We start from the raw sequence: 15,321 nt of genomic DNA on the forward strand, positions 1-15,321 counted from the left end.
TGGTCACCGCATCTCAAAAAAGATATAGTTGCAATGGAGAAGGTACAGAGATGGGCAACCAAAATGATGGAATAGCTCCCCTATGAGGAAAGGCTGAAGAGGTTAGTGCTGTTCAGCTTGGAGAAGAGAAGGCTGAGAGACTATATGATAGAGGTCTTTAAGATCATGAGAGGTCTTGAACGAGTAGATGTGAATCGGTTATTTACACTTTCGAATAATATATAATATAAGGACTAGGGGGCATTCTATGAAGTTAGCAAGTAGCAAACTTAAGACTAATCGGAGAAAATTCTTTTTCACTCAAGGCACAATAAAGCTCTGGAATTTGTTGCCTTAGGATGTGATTAGTGCAGTAAGTGTAGCTGGGTTCAAAAAAGGTTTGGATAAGTTCTTGGAGGAGAAGTCCATTAACTGCTATTAATCAAGTGTAGTTAGGGAATAGCCACTGCTATTAATTGCATCAGTAGCATGGTATCTTCTTAGTAGGGATGTGAATCGGGCTTCGGACGACTGAAAATATCGTCAATATTTTCAAAATCGTCAGAAATCGGGGGCTCCCCCAAAACGATAGGAAAACCCCACGATATTGTTTGTGGGGGGTTCTCTTATCGTTTTGGGGGAGGGCGGGAAAAACGGCACACAAAAATAACTCCTAAACATACCCTGACCCTTTAAAACTAATCCCTTAGCTTCCCCCACCCTCCCGACCCCCAAAAAAACTTTTTACAGGTACCTGGTGGTCCAGTGGGGGTCCCAGGAGCGCCGATGGCCCTTTGCCCTTACCACGTGACAGGGTATCCAGTGCTCCCTCCATGTGACAGGGGCCGGCCAATGGCACAGATACCCTGTCACGTGGTAAGGGCAAAGGGCCATCGGTGCCATTTTGATTACTGGCAGCCGACGGCCCAGGAGCGGGAGATCGCTCCCGGGACCCCCACTGGAACACTAGGTACCTGTAAAATGTTTTTGGGGGAGTCGGGAGGGTGGGGGAAGCTAAGGGATTAATTTTAAAGGGTCGGGGTGGGTTTTTTGTTTATCGGCTCGGGCGCAGCCGATAAACAAAACCGCGATCGGGCCGGACGAAAAAAAAAACATGATGTGAATCGGAACCGGAATCCAAACCGATTCTGGTTCTGATTCACATCTCTACTTCTTAGTGTTTGGGTAATTGCCAGATTCTTGTGGCCTGGTTTGGCCTCTGTTGGAAACAGGATGCTGGGCTTGATGCACCCTTTGTCTGACCCAGCATGGCAATTTCTTATGTTCTTATTGATTCGTTTGTGCCAGCCTGCAACTCAGGCAAATAAAAAGTTAGATCAGTCAAAATATACATATGAAATTGGACAAAAAAATAATGGAAGAATTGGGGGCCATTGGAATAGAGTCTGTTGCCACCACTGGTAACAGAGTGCCTGTGTACCAGGTGGGGAGACGCCATCCAGGACCTAGCCTCCCCACCTTCCTGTCATCCTCAGTTGGGATGGGGGCTATATCAGGGATAGGTATGGCTGCACGATACAAGCACCAGCTGCATGGTCCAGTGACAGACACATTGACTTCAGTGGCGTCAGGCATCCACTGATGACATGGCACAAGTACGCCTCACAGCTGTCCATCATGGGATGCTTGGACATCATTAAAGGGTGCTGTTGATGTCAGTGCTCCATGATTTGCTGAAGCTGGAATATAATGATATCACTGGTGTTTGGGGTCAGAATGAATTTTAAAAGTGAATGGCCCCTGGATTATCCTTTCTTTCTTTGCTCACCCCTGAATTTCTGCCATCCTTCCCCTTTGTGGTCATATGGTTGTTAATGATTGACATTTTTCACAAGGTCATAAAATGTATGCCTGTTCATTTAATTCTTGTTACCCCTGTCATACAGGGGTGCTCAGGCTTAATAGGGGGCATAATAAGAGGGCTCAAGCAAGAAGGTACAACTAAAGTTGTGGCCATGGGCCAATGTGTGGAAGATCCAAGTGTGTGTCAATTGATGGCAACAGGAATTTGGCCAAGACACCCAGATGATCTCGTTCCACTGATGATAGGAGGGAAAATTGATAATCTTGCTGCATGTGGTGGCTTGTTAACCATGGCTATTTTCTGTGACATCCCAGCTTCAAAAGGCAGACCTTTGAAGATCGATGTGATAGTCACTTTGGGAGCTTGATGGCACCCGCCATGGGGTAGAAATGGTATTGGCCATAGATAGGCTCCAGCACCCAAATTAGACTCCCTTGTTAGGAATCTAATAAAAGACTGTAGCCATGGTGTGCCATTATGATATTGTCTATTTTGATTTTGTTTTATATCTCTATACAAATAGAGGGTGGTATTGCAAGGTATGTCATGGATGCCCTATTACTGATCCAGTTTTATAATAGCATATAAGCATACCAAATTTTAGATTTTGGTTCAACAAATTTGCAAAATTAACTGTATTATTTGGAAGTATTCCTAGTCAATTTGTAAAATCATTAACTCTAAGAACATGCCAATAGTGGGGTGGGTGCACAAGGCCCAAAGTAAGAAAAGTTTACATAAAAGAGGAAAGCTAATTTGATAACTGTGCAGGCAAGAGTAAACATTGTCTGTAACTTCTACATGCAGAGTTTACCCCATGTCTTCAAAGCAATTTTATGCACATAAATTGCTTTAAAAATGTCCTTGTAAGTGCCCTGGTACGTACGCAAAGTACCACGTGCTTTATTGAGAGCAAAGCTTGTGCATGCTAACTTATGATGCTTGTTTTAACAATGCAAAATATATACATAAAAGTCTCATCTCCACACCCTGGAACACCTTTCCCCAGTCTGTGTAAAAGTATGCTCAAAATCGGGCTATGTGCATATTTTATGCACATTAAACCCTGAATTATTTTAAAATAGCCATTTACATGCATATTTTGTGCATGTAATTGGTTTTGAATATTCACCCCCTCAAAAAACAAATTAACTAAATCCGAGATAATCTTTGGAAGGTTTAGATGTTAAATAACTTACCTTGGATGGGCACATCTTTGGCTTTTTTTATTAATCGACAAGTAAATGAAGGTTTACTTAGTGAATATGATAAATCTGACTGATGGTAATTACACAGAATATTTTTTTCAACGTGGAAAAATGGTTGTGTCAGCATAAGTCTGAAACTTTACAACAGTAATCACAATGTAAAGGATCTAGTTATGGTTACTGCCCAGTTACGCTCTTAAAAATTCCAAAGGGAGTAAAATAACTTCAGTTTCTTTACATTTTTAAAGGATGGTCTGAAATTGATGCATTTTTTTTTAAATGGTAGCAGTTCTACAGTTTAATTTTTAATTTCTTACAAGTACAACTATATTTTCCTATATTTCTAAATTGCATGTTAACCTTTTACTTAAACTGAGGAGAAAACATTGGGCCAGATTTTAAAAACAGCGTGAGGGCATAGATTTATTCACGTAACCTGGTGCGAACAAATCTATACCCAATTTTATAACATGTGCGCAGAGCCCTAGGGGAGCCCCGGTGGCTTTCCCCGTTCCCCCCACCTTCCCCTCCTTTCCCCTATCTAACCCACCCCCCAGCCCTAACTAAAACCCCCTCCTGACCTTTATCTCAAAAGTTACACCTGCCTCCAGGCAGGCGTAACTTGCGCGCACCGGCCAGCTGCCAGCGCGCCATCCCTCAGCACAGCGGCTGTGCCGAAGGCCTCGGTCCCGCCCCCGGGATGGCGCCCCCACCCATGGCCCCGCCCCCAGAACGCCTCTTTTTGCAAGTCCCAGGACATGCGCGCGCCGCCGAGCCTATGCAAAATAAGCTCAGCGCGCGCAGGGGCAGATTATCTCGGGTTTTACGCGTATGTTACGCATGTAGCCTTTGAAAATCTGCCCCATAATGAACAAGCATCAAATAAATCATTAAGGGGGTCATTTTTCAAAGCGATCACACACGATCACTAAAAAGGGGTGGCGTCAAGACCGGAACAGAAGGAGTCGGGGCGGCACCGGGGCGGACACCGCGAAGACAGCATGGACAGCGAAAAGGTAAGGATCCTTTTCGCTTCCAGTTTCGCGCCCAATAGCACCACCTTTTACGGCGGCTCTATTGGGTGCGAAAGCCGACAGCGATCGCACAGCAGAGGTGCGATTGCTGCTGGCCATAGCAGGCCCACCCCACAGTACCGCGCGATTCACGCCGCCGCGGTGTCTTAGAAAATCTAGGCCTAAGTGTGGAGGGGAGAGGGGATTTTCATTCTCTTCATGCAGCTTGCAGGTCAGTGTCCACAAAACAAACTCATTTTGAAGGGAAAGCATTCTCCACTGAAAATGTGAGCTAGCAGGCATACTGGGAGTGCCATACTGCTTTGTAGCAGGTGCACTTGCAGTGATCTCACAATTAAATCACTTCATGTACTTTTCCTCCACCTGATCTAACCTCACCCCCTTTTCCCCACAGGTACAAGCATGCAGGCTAAGACAGCATGCACACTTTTATCCATAATTGGAAGGCTTGAAAATGATAAATAAGTATGTTAGGCTGGTATACACATGTTTACTCATGGATCAACATTTTGAAAAATGCTCTCTCCTCCTGCTTATCAAAAGTGATAAGCAGCTAGTACTTGCTTTCAGATATTACTTTTGACCCATTAGCTCTATAGTGGCAAACTGAGCTTGAGATAAACCCATCCTTGCTTTTCATTCTAATGCAGTTTTCTCTATGAAATGGGGTTGCAAACATGGGGCCCTATTTTATTGCATTTCATTTCCTAAAATATATCAAAAGAACATTTTTCATCATGTTTCATTTTATTTTCTTGTGCTTTCTAATTACTAACAACAAATGAAAATGTAGGCCCACTTTCAAATTAAGAATACTTCATGCAAATTCAATATTATGGATTGTATGTATTGATTTATTTTTTCACAAAACCATTTGTTAGTTCAGCAATGTTTGCTTCATTCCAGTGACTGATGTAAAGCACTCTTTTATTGGGTCTCGGCTCTTCTTTCCTTTCTTTGGGGCTGATATGATAAAGTGCATCATCATTTGCTCGGAAGTCAGGATTTTCAACACTTTAGTTTTTACCAGGTTTCATATGCAAACAAGCCTAATAAAAAACATATGAGGAAAAGTTTCCTATGGATAGCTTTGCAAATAATCTAACTGTATCTCATTGAGGTGGTTCTTTTTTTTTTTTTTCAACAGATCTGCAAAGGCCTTTTTGTGCATATTTTAAATGATGTAAACATATGTAATGAACTTCTTTGCATGATTTTGCATCACAGCAGCTCCTTAATTTTGAATTTGCATAACATTTTCTACACATAAGGTTACTATATGTGAAGCCAAAACAATTTTCCAAGTCTGCTTTAAGTTTAAAAAGGGATAACTGTGTACCTAAGTCCAGCTTAGGCACTCAAGTTCCAATTTATATGCACAAGCTGGACTTTGCAATATTGAAGGTATTTTAGTACATTAGCCTTTTTGTGTACAGTTCTTGCATGACTACTGCATCCTCTAAAAGCTTCTTCTCCCCTCCCTCCTGTGTACCTCACTTACATTAAATATTGGTCCTTTCATCTGCCTTTTCTCCTTTGGTTTCCAGCTCCACGGTGGTGTGGCGTTATTGCCACTGCTACAGCTTCTTTGGCATGGCTCACTGACATCCTGGTACTTTGTTTATCAACTCTGCGGTGATGGGGTGATATTACCATTGCTGTGGCTGCTCCAGACTGGCTCCCCCAGCGTCCCCCTGTTTTCTGGCACTGCAGTGATATGGTGATATTGCTGCTACCGTGGCTGCTCTGGTCTGTCTGTCCAGTATCCCAGCACTTTGATTTCCAGACTTTACAGTAGTGGGGTGAGATTGCCATTGCTGTGTCTGCTTCGGCCTGGCTCCCCATCTACGGTGATGTTTCTACTGGCTTTGTACAACTTCACTGGTAAGGATTTTTTTGTGGGTTGTAGGTAGAACCCACACTTATTTATTTCTATGTCAATTATCACTAGTACAATAAAGTAGGATCCCTGACTACAAGTATCTCAAAAAGCATCAAGAGATTATTTAAAATGAAAAGTGTATATTGCATCGATTACCCTCTGCCTTATGAACCAGGATAATGTATTTCTCTTAAATGAATTACAAATGAACATAAGAATATATGGAAAAAGCAATATACAAAAGATGCTCTTCAACTTTGGTTAACTTGGATATACTGTACCAGGTTGCCTATCCAGACAATGGATTGAGCTGAAGCTCAAGCTATGAAAGCATACTGCTGCAATAAAATGTATTTATTTTTGGCTTTTATATACCGATCTTCTTGCATTGGATACAAATCAAACCGGTTAAAATGCAATCAACAGAGAACTTGGATGAGAGTTTACATTCTTTTTAAGTTTTCAAGAACGATAGGGACTATTGTGCAAATCAGTTTATCAACTCTACTGCTCTACTCTTTCTTTCCGTTGATTTTCAAGTAAAATAAAATAGTCAGCATGCCTCCTTATGGAGAAGTCACAATTTCCATACAAAAAGCATTAATAATGTTCCATTTCCATTTCCCTGTCTCCAACACCCCATTCCCAGCATTGGCATATGCAATGTAGACAACTACCTCTCCAACACTCGATTTTGAAGGCATCATGCCACCATTCAGCCCCTCCACTGGCACAGAACTGAATAAAACAGCTGACAATTATATTCAGGTGGTGCCTGCTATAGCAACTGTAAGAACATTCAGTATGGAGCCTGTGAGTCAGCATGTGCTCACAGGCACTGAAGTGGATTTCTTTAGCGATAGGATACCAATGTGGAGAAAGGGACAAGGCACCCCAAGGCTGTGAGCGAGTGCTGGCTTCCAGGCCCCATGCTGAATTTTCTTGCAGTTGCAGCTATGGGTGCTGCTGAAACTCGGGGATGGTAACTTTTAAACAGCGGCACAGGAGCACAAGTACGCACATATGCTGGCTCGTGCCAATGGTGGTGGTCATTTTATAACATACTCGCTTTATATGCACATGGCATAAACAAGGCTGGACACACATACATGTGTGCACAATTTTATATAGATGTACACATAAGAACATAAGAAATTGCCATGCTGGGTCAGACCAAGGGTCCATCAAGCCCAGCATCCTGTTTCCAACAGAGGCCAAAACCAGGCCACAAGAACCTGGCAATTACCCAAACACTAAGAAGATCCCATGCTACTGATGCAATTAATAGCAGTGGCTATTCCCTAAGTAAACTTGATTTATAGCAGTTAATGGACTTCTCCTCCAAGAACTTATCCAAACCTTTTTTGAACCCGGCTACACTAACTGCACTAACCACATCCTCTGGCAACAAATTCCAGAGCTTTATTGTGCGTTGAGTGAAAAAGAATTTTCTCCGATTAGTCTTAAATGTGTTACTTGCTAACTTCATGGAATGCCCCCTAGTCTTTCTATTATTCGAAAGTGTAAATAACCGAGTCACATCTACTCGTTCAAGACCCCTCATGATCTTAAAGACCTCTATCATATCCCCCCCTCTGCCATCTCTTCTCCAAGCTGAACAGCTGCTTCAACTGCGTAAGTGGGGGGATTTTTGTAGATATGCGTTCTAACACAATTACCAGTTTCCCAAGTTTTTCCCAGTTCACACAGGTAAAGGATAGGACTTCCTAACCCTCCTAGTTAACTAGCTTGCCTTTTACCCTGTTATTCCCAACCCTTAAAACCCCACCAACATCTTCAGTGGTTTTTGTTTCAGAACCTACACGCCATCCATACCAGAATTAAAGTTACATGCGATAGGGACCCCGGCACACGCTTATGCTCATAAATACACACAGATTTCATTGAGAAATATAGGAATATCCATGCCCCACCCTGACAACACCCACACCCAACCCCTTTTTTTGAAAAACAAATTTTGTATACGTACCAGGAGTTAACTAGTGTACTCCCACACATTTCAAATCCATGCAGTGCACGCTGGCCCAACTTCTTTATGTGTCTCTTGGCTTAAACACACATGGGGCTTTTAAAATTCTCCTTTCATTGAGGTGAGGAAGGATCTGGATAAGTGTATTAGGAGAGGAAGTGGAATATCTGGTCAGGGATGTTCCAGGGCAACTCCCACATGGTCTCTTCAGGGAACCCCTCCTTTCAGTGTCCCCCTCTCCTCCGCCCCCCCCACCCACACACACACACACACACATAGAAACCCAGTGCCTATTAATCCTGCTCTGATATTGACCTAGGTATATGGCTAGACCCTGAACTGAACTTCAAGAAACACATCACACTGAAAGCCAAAGTGGGCGTCTACAAACTCGCATTACTTAAACGACTGAAACCACTTCTAAACCAACCAGAATTCAGAACAATACTGCAATCTCTAATTTTCTCATGCTCTGACTACTGCAACTCACTACTCCTAGGACTCCCCAAAACAACCACACATCCTCTCCAGATACTTCAGAATGCCACAGCCAGAATTCTCACCAGACACAAAAGATCAGAACACATCACCCCATTATTAAAAGATCTGCACTGGTTTCCCATTGAAAAAAGCATTGAACACAAAATGCTCACAATAATCCACAAAACTATACATAACAATGAACCCAACTACCAAAATACATTATTCCAAAGGCATCATCCCCAGCAAAACACAAGATCAGCAAACAAAGCCCTACTAGCAATTCCCCCCAATCTCCTCAGCAAACCTCACAACAATCAGAGAAAGAGTGACATCAATAGCCAGACCATACCTATGGAACTCACTCCCAGAAAACATAAGGCTTCAAAACGACACAAAACTCTTCAAAAAACTACTCAAAACTTGGGTATTCTGACAAGCCTACAAAGACGGTATAGGATAAGCTCACAATATTTCAGAAGCTGACAGTATTAGATAAGCAGATATCAAGCTTTGCATCTGTTTTCGTTTATTTCATTATTATGCTATTTAGCCATGCTCCCACAATTTATCGTCCTTTGATATTTATATCTTAGTCTACAACATTTCAGAATACTCTAACTGCCATTACTATTGTCTTTCTTCTTTATATATGATAACTGTTATCATTATTTTACTATTGCATTATTGTACTTTCCTTGTTAAATGATTGTAAACCATTGTGAAGGTTCCCACTGATACGGTAGGTATAGAAAAAACAAATAAACCATAAACCATAAATAAATAGATATTTTGTCACGTCCATAAGGACTTGACATTTTCAGTTTCATATATTTTAAGTTAAAATGTTTTAGGATCAAACAGTGGTGGTATATGTTTGGGTAAGGAAGGGGAAGATGTATATCTTTACTATTGATTTGATTCTTCTTTTCCATATTTTAAAAAGTCAATATTCATTAGGGATGTGTATTTGTTTTAAATAAATGTGTTTCTCTAACAGAAAAAAAGGCATTTTTGGTTTCTTTTAATAAATCTGAAATGAATCAATAAAAGCCTGAAAAAAAAAACAAATTATTGTTTTTATTCATTTTAGAAAATGATGTGTCTCACTATCTAAAATAAAAACAAATGATATTCCTCTCCTCCTTGAAATGAAATTTTCCTAAATAAACTGGCAAAAATTGACTAATGAGCTGAGCCAAAAATGTTGGCTGTGCACATCCCTAATATTCATTACCAATGACTTAATAGGTCAAGTAAAACATAAAAACATAGACTATGATGTCAGATGATGACCTGATGGCCCATGTAGTTAATTTGTCTTTTTATATCAGAATAAGATGGAGTTACTTCTAAAAGCATATCTAAATGTTTCTCATAGTCACAAAATGGCAAAAATGTGGGTAATTATTTAGGCTCAGCATGATATTTGTATACATATTATTGGATTTCTAAAAGGCTTCTTGTTTTTGTTTTATGTTTTTAAATTCTTTTGGGTTTCATTTAGCAAGCAAGAATCCAATTGCTTTTTTACCCTTACCTCCCACTTTGATTATAGTCTTTATTTAATGTACTCAAAGCTATTCATGTAGACTGCTCAGAAATTAAAGAGTGAGAAACGGATAGCTTGCAACAAGTATACTACATAAAAAAGGGACTTTTATTTTCAGTTTTTATTTTATTTTTCCAGGGACTTTATCGATATTAAATGATTTTCATTTAATTTTAACTTTGTGGGATTCAATTATTGTAATTCCTTCTTAGGAATTCCAGTTACACATATTAAGGCATTACAAATGTTACAAAATTCGGCAGCTAGAGTTCTTACAGGTTCCAAATATATGATCATAATAAATCAATTCTTAAGGAATTGCATTGGCTTCCATTGCATTACAAAAGTACACACGTACTATTGTTATTACAAATAATCATTTATAATCCTGATATGGTTTGGCTTGGTGCCAGTTTACATCTGTACACCCTTGTGCATTTTTTAAGATCTGCAAATACTAGACTACTAAGTATTCCTTCAATTTAACAAGCACACCTATGAATAATTTGCAATAGAGCAATTTCAGTCACTGGGCCAAAATTATGGAACATAATACCGGTCTACTTTAGAGCCATGACAGATATTAAAATGATTAAAAACATTTTTTAAACCTGGCTATCTAAAGCAGCTTTTGAAAATTAGATATGAGTACAAGAACATCTGTATGGCTGTATTTTAAGCATGGTAGAAATTATGTAATAGCAAGGCCAAATTAATGAAGAGATGCTTGGGGATTTTGAATTTAATTGAATTTTATGTTTATTTGTGATGTTTCTTATTTGTATATTATATTTGTGTTCATTTCTACACTGCTGTGATCAATGGAGTGTGTGGCTAACAAACCTTTTAAACAAATAAAGGAGAAAATGGCTCATTTTTTCCTACTGATTTTCTCCCAATTTTTGTTATAATAAAACACTGATAAATTCATTGGAAAAACAAATGTAAAGCTGAAAATGAAGTCCCCTATTAATAAATCCTCCAGGAAGCTCAAGAAACTATATAGAAAACTCAATGAGGGAGAAAAATCAAAGGGACTATAATGTCTAGATTGAATAAAATATAAATGTGTCTGTTTCTTTGCTTGTATTGTTTCTTCTCTAAATATTCCTAGCTTTCTATTTCATTTCCCTACTAAATATTTTTTATTTAGCTCTTATATTTTATTGAACAAATATAATGTAAACCGCAGCCTGTGTTTCTAAATATTGTTCTTTAAGCTTCACTCATTTGTGTTAAATTCGGACTTTACATGCATCAGTATGAGGTCTCATGAGGTTCCTGTGCAGGTCAGCACAGCAGTGCCCCTGATTTACTTTGCTGAATAATAAAACTGTATTAAGTAGGAAGAGATATTTTAAAAATCTTTAAACATGAATACATTTCAGAAATTAAATAAAAATCAAATTTTATTGTATACTTCCAGTTCCTGCAAAGGACTGATATGTGAAGAAGTGTGTGTACACTCTGAGAAAGTAGTCAGTTACAGACTGTGGCATTCCTGATAGTGGCTCCTGCTTGGCCAAATAGACTACACTAGAGTGAGACTATGTTTTAGCATGCAGAATCTTTCAGCCTGAAGGGTTGCTAACTTTGAAAATCTTCCAGTAGTGGAGGGTTTATTAAGATTTTAGGAATGTCATGGAATGTTTTCCATCAATTACCATTGGGTATATTCTTGCAAAGGAGGCTCAGAGGAAGTTCAAGGGGTGGGTATGTAATTTCTCAGAGTGACAGAGTGGCTCTTCCTCTAAAAGAGATAGAACAGCAGTTTAAAATATGCCTCCCATGAAGCAGTGGGAAATCTGGCAGAGTTCGGTGTCGGTCTGAAGAATTGATCCGGTATATATCTCCTCTGTATGAAGTAAAGGAGCTGAGAGAAAAAGAAACCATGACAAGAAGAATGGTTCCTGGCCTTCCTCTGCAGTCCTTTGGAGTGTCTCTAGAAAGGAAGAGAACTCTTTCTAAGGATATTCCAGAATTGAGACCTGGAGGATCTATATACCAGAGGCAAGGGGAGGATTTCTCTGGGTCAGCGGAGTGTAAGTACTGTGAGCAAGAACTAGAGAGATTTTGATAGCTTTCTGTGACCATAAGAGAGCCTGAAGAAGATCCTTATTAACTATAAGATCTGGATCTTTGCAAAATTAGTTGGAGAAATCTTGGACTCTATAAGGTGAATTTTCAGACCCACGCACAGGCGTCCATGTGCAAGTGGTTTCCAGACGCATGCATGATATAAAATCCGTTACCTGTGTGCACATACGCATGCCAATCGCGTGCAAGGGGAGGTATTTTGCTACATATGCATGACAACGCGATAGGGCCTTTCCCCAGTTCTCTCCCAGTCAGCTCTAAAAAACGAGCAGACTGGAAATGAACTTCCTTAACCCCCTACCTACTGTGCTTGCCTGTCCCCCAACCTACCCGACCTCTAAAAACCCTCTAACTTGTATTTTTTTTCCCCAGCTGTTCCGAGCAACAGTAACTTGCGGGGGCTGGCTGGCTGCCAGTGCACGCTTCACCAGGACAGTGCCTAATGGCACTGGCCCTGCCAGTCCACATCCAGCACATACCATGTCCCAACCTTCCCCCACCCAAGCCCTTTTTTTAAAGCCTGTTCTTCCATGCCTACCAGGAGATACCCACATTTCATTTCATTTAATTTAATAAATGTATTAATCGCCTAACACTGCAAGGCCTAGGCGATATACATAAAAACATACATAATAATAATAAAAACAAAAACATAAATAATACACTCATTTATATCAGGTTTCATAGAAACATATCATATTGCACAGATCTAACATTAGAGACTTGTCCCTACAAGAAGATTCACTGAATGACATACCTTATGGGGGAACTAACAGAGAGATTCAACAAAAAAACACTCCGTGAGCTCACTTTAGCATGTTGGAAACATTCATATTGTAGTTATACAATATTAAATGCACAGGTAAGCCCTTTCCAAAAGCCTGTGGTGTGCATGTGGCCTGGTCACTTTTTTTATGTGTACTGGTGTTTTAACATTTACCCATATATTTTTTGTCACTGGAATGTCTAGTGGTATACTGTGGACTCTGCTTGTTTTGCATATGCTGAACTGTTTGTTTTTTCAAAGTAAATTATTTTCTGTTTGGAGCACCAGCTTTTGTATAGAACGTGTCTTTATTGGATGGTAATATCTGCCTAGATTGTTTGTACAGTTCTTACCCCTATTCCATGGAATCCTTAGAAATTTTTTCCACCCTGGTTGAGAGAACCCATTGCTATCTAGTACAGGGAAGATGACCCCCTGGTGATATGGGGGGGGGGGGTACATGATTAAGGAATAACATTTTATATATTGACAACGTTGGTTTCAGAAGTCTCATTCTTATTCAGTAGTAACATGAGGATCTAAGTTATTCCACAGCTATCTCAGGGAGCCATTAGCTGGATGGGAAAATCTAGGGAAGTAGAAGACCAATGGGCAAAATTAAAAGGAGATATTATGAGGGAAACTAAATTTTGTGTTAGGAAAATAAATAAAAGGAAGAGGAAAAAAGGGGCTGCTAGAGTTTCTAAAGAAGTAGTTAAAAAGGCAAGGGGAAGGAATGGTTAGAATTCATATTCTACAAGAGATCTCAGAAAGAGAAAGAAAGGCAACAATATCTGTAAAAGTTAAGAGATGCTGGAAAAGTAGTCAGGAATGCAAAATCTCAAAGAAGAAAGTATAGCAAATACAGTAAAATCGGGGGGGGGGGGGTGTCAAAACATTTTTTTTAGATAAATTAGTGATAGAAGGAAGTGCAAAAGTGGCATTGTGAGATTCAAAAGTAAAGGGGAGCAATATGTGAAGCCCGATGAGGAAAAAGCAAAATTGCTTAAAAATATTTCAGTTTGGTGTTTACTGTGGAAGGCCCTGGAGCAGGACCACATAAATTGAGCACAAGATTAGAAGTGAGGTAAATCTCAATCTATTTTTGGAACAGTATGTTTGTGAGGAGTTAAATAAACTTAAAGTTGATAAGGAGCTGGGGCTAGATAAGATACATGCAAGGGTACTATGAGAAGTTAGAGATGCCCTGGCAGCTCCATAGGCTGACCTTCTCAATGCTTCTTTAGTTGGGAGTAGTTCCAGAAGATTGGAGACTGGCAGATATGGTTCATATTTATAAAAATGAAAGTAAGGAGGAGGATGAAAACAATTGGCTGGTTAGTCTGACCTCTGTGATGAGCAAATTAATAGAGTCAATGCTAAAACAGAAGATAGTACAGTTTTTAAAATCCAATGGTTTTACCAGAGGTAAATTTTGTCAGATGAATCTTATCAATTTCTTTGATTGAGTGACCTGAAAGTTGGTTCAGGGGAGAGCACTAGATGTAGTGTTCTTCAGTAAGAATTCAGTAAGACCTTTGACATGGTTCCACATAGAAGACATAAATAAATTGAATGCCATTTGTTATGGGACCTAGAGTGACTGGCAGGGTTAGAAATTGGCTGAATTGGAGGCCACAAAAAGTAGTGGTAAATGGAGTTTTCTTTGACGAGGGCTGGGGAGTGTTACTAGCTCTGTGCCTCTGGGATTAATCCTTCGACTGGTTCATTTCAACATTTTTGTGAGGAACATAGCAGAAGGATTGTCAGGAAAGATTTGTCTTTTTGCTGAATATTCCAAAATCTACCATAGAATAGATAGCCAGGAAGTTGTGGAAAACATGAGGAGAGATCTGATGGAGCTTGAGGAATGGTCTACAATCTGGCTGCTAATATGTTTGCTAAAATTACAGAATAATGCATTTAAAAAGCAAAACCCATGGGAGAGGTACAATATTGGAGGTAAAATTCCTCAAAGCATGAAAGAAGAGCAGGATCTGGGGGTGATTATATCTGATGATCATAAGGTGGCCAAAGAGGTGGATAAAATGATGGCAAAAGCCATAAAGATGCTTGGCTACATAGGGAGACAAATGGTCAGTAGAAAAAGAAAGGTTATATTGTCCCTGATAGGTCCCTGATGAGACATCACTTGGAATACTGTGTATAATTCTGGAGACCACACCTTCAAAAGGGTATACACTGGTTGGAGTTGATTTAGAAGGTGGCTACTAATATGGTCACTGTTTTTCATTCTAACGCATGTGGGGATAGAATATAAAGATATAAATATGTACACCCTAGAGGAAAGGTGAGAGGGGAGATATGATAGCTGCATTTCAATATATCAAAGGTTTCCATTCACAGGAGGTGAGCCTCTTTCAACAGAAAGGAGGGTCTAGAATGAGGTGTCATGCGATGAGAGTGAAATGGGGTAGATTCAGGAATAATCTTAGGAAATATTTCTGTACAGATAGGATAGTGGATGCATGAAATGGCCTCCAGTGG

At 39.8% G+C, this 15,321-nt stretch overlaps 1 protein-coding gene across 1 annotated transcript in view; it reads left to right on the forward strand.

The window, feature by feature from the left end:
- The window catches only part of LOC115092452 (neuroligin-4, X-linked-like), a 663,771-nt gene that overhangs the window by 315,764 nt on the left and 332,686 nt on the right, over positions 1 to 15,321 (forward strand). The window contains exon 2 of the mRNA XM_029603289.1: positions 5,594 to 5,930. The gene's annotated coding sequence lies outside the window, so the exon portion shown is untranslated. The remainder of the gene's footprint in view (positions 1 to 5,593; positions 5,931 to 15,321) is intronic.

The sequence above is a fragment of the Rhinatrema bivittatum genome, chromosome 5, assembly GCF_901001135.1.
Source record: "Rhinatrema bivittatum chromosome 5, aRhiBiv1.1, whole genome shotgun sequence".
Lineage (NCBI taxonomy): Eukaryota > Metazoa > Chordata > Amphibia > Gymnophiona > Rhinatrematidae > Rhinatrema > Rhinatrema bivittatum.